We start from the raw sequence: 2,633 nt of genomic DNA, 5'->3' as shown, positions 1-2,633 counted from the left end.
TACATGCCACATCAGGGCCACGCTGCAGCCACAGCCAAGCTGTGTGCCTGGCTGCCAAGGCACTGGCATCCTCCACACCTGCCAGCCAGAGCCTTGCACCTGCCAGGACAGGGCAGGAGACCACTCTGGATGTGACATGGCTAGCAGGGAGAGGAGGGAGGGAGGGGATATGGTGCCACTGTCACCGCCTGTCACACCACAGCCCTCTGCAGCTCATCACAGCCCCCTGCTCCCAGCAGCACTGGGTTTCCTAGGAGCTGGTGCAGGCTCCCTGTGCCACAGACTGAGCCCATCTGCCCAACATGCTGCAGCTGGGCTTGCTCCACCTGCCTCTTTCCATATGATCACATTTTCTTTCTACCTGTGACTTTCTGTTGCCTGTCCAGTGACTACTAACAGTCCCCCAAACTCAGACTGACGTTGTCCCTTCAAGCTTCTGCGGTTTGTCTCATACTGCAGCAATTTCACCTTAAAACGTTATCTTGTAAGCTTCTATTTCCACACTATGCATGTTTTACACACACAGCATACTGGGCTTTCTGCAGCATGTCCCCAGGATATTCAATAAACCAAAAGCTGTTTCTTTACCCAGTACAGTTCCCAGCTTCCCACATAAATGAGATCTAAGGTGATTTGTTTCATTTTGAATTCCAAATGAATGATTGCAAGTCCCAGGAGCAGGGTTTCTGATAAGGTGCACAATGGAAAGGTTAGGCTGAGGACATGCACCATAACATATAAAGCATCATGGTCTGGAATAAGCTACACTCAAACTAGCTGAAGGCCCTGACAGCTAGTCAGAAGGCATTGTTTCAGCATTAAGTAGATTGCTAATTTTTTTCCAAAGAAAATAAATTTCTGCACTAGGCTCCCTTACCCAGTCGAGCAAACAGATAAAACCAAGAAGCAGAACTGTAATGCTCCAGATGGAAGCACAGTGTTTGGCTTGATATCTAGTCTGTTATTCACACAGAGTGTCTGTACTGTCTACAAATGGCAGGACCAGATCAGTGAAGACAGCTTATTAAATTATTGTGGCTTCTGTGGATGTTTTAAAATCAGTGATCGTGGGATTTCACAACAGATCTCCAAAAGGTCCTTTTGGACGGTGCACAGGCTGTCCTGTGCCCATGGAAAAACAGCAAAGGAGGAGGATGACATGCCTGTCTCACTGTCAAGGAAGTTTCTCTGTCCATTTGGGAGCTACTGTGGGACTCTGACTCACATCACCCAAACTGGGCAGCTCCAGTGAACTACCAGGTGCTCCACCTGACTCCATACACACACCACTCACTCACACGGTCACCGTCCCCACCCTGGCTTTCCTGTAGCAGAATTTCAAACATCTGGCTCCTTTAAGTATTTTAATTGTGGTGCAGTAACAACAGCTTGAGCGGGTGCCTCTGGGGAGGAAACCCCCACAAAGAGATCCCTGAGGTCTCATACCTTCACAGTCTGTGCACCTGCTCTTGACATGCCTTGCACACATCTCTGGGTCCAGGGGTGATCTTTGGTCTCAGCTGTGCTGTTCATCAGGCCCAGTGCAGTCCCTGTGACTGTCCACCCCTGCTGGGTCCCTGTGCAGGCAAAGGGTCGGTGTCCACTCATGGCTCGTTTCCTGCAGGCAATTATTCCCCCCAAGGCATGATGAGCAGCAGGCACACCCAGCTACTGGCACTCAGTGTGCTCCTCAGGCCTCTGCCGAGCTGGCGTGGCTTGTAGATGAGTAACTGAAGGATGATGATGCAGCCATGAGCTGTCACTCCCTGCATGTGCTGTAGGTGCTTTCAGCCCTCTCACCTGGAGCAGAGAGGAGCTGCTGGCCACTCCTCATGCCCCTGGCAGAACATGGGGCTGCTCTTGCTGCAGGCAAGAGGGAGCAGGGCCCTGGGGATGGGGCTGATGCCTCCAGCCTGCTCTGTGGCCACTCCTGTTCAACCAGAGTCAAACCAGAGTGTGTCTGCAGGTGTGCAAAGGAGGCACACCCTGAGCCTGGCCAAGCAAGCCCTGCAGAGGGGATTACACTCATGGCAGGGACCACAGACATCAGGGACAGCCACAGGCTCCCCTCCTGAGTGCCAGCGGCTCCAGGCGCCAGGCTACAATTACAAAAACAAAAAGGACTGCAGGAGTGCAGGAGAAGGTGCTGGTGCTCCATGGAAGTTCTCAGCCCTTTCGGTCACAGGGACAGCTGCAGGGCATGTGGTCCTTCCAGGGCTTGGAGTCTTAAATGTCAGCTCTTGTTCTTGGAGCTGGAGAGGAAATGGGGAGGGAAGCACCTTTGATAAATTGCTGGGGACAAGTGAGTATTTTCTTTAACAAAACACCTACAGCATTTATATCACTTGCAGACAACCCAAAATCTGAGGTCCATAGCATTTCAACATGTACAGGTAAGGCAAAGTAATGTTTAAAAACTGGTCTAAAGCTATTGAGTTGCATCTTCTTTTGTGTGTGCCTAAAGCACAGCCGGTCAGTCCCATGCTCACTCTGAGAATAAGCAAAATCCCAAGTTGTGGTACTCCCAAGGAAATCCTCTCCTTGGTGGGAGTGAAAGAGGAAAATGTTGTCCTAAACTAGAAGTCAAACCCAACAGAGTGCCACCCAAAAGACTGGCAAGGAGATCCAGGTCA

This window comes from Geospiza fortis, unplaced genomic scaffold (assembly GCF_000277835.1).
Source record: "Geospiza fortis unplaced genomic scaffold, GeoFor_1.0 scaffold200, whole genome shotgun sequence".
Classification (NCBI taxonomy): domain Eukaryota; kingdom Metazoa; phylum Chordata; class Aves; order Passeriformes; family Thraupidae; genus Geospiza; species Geospiza fortis.
Note: the sequence above shows the minus strand (reverse complement) of the source record.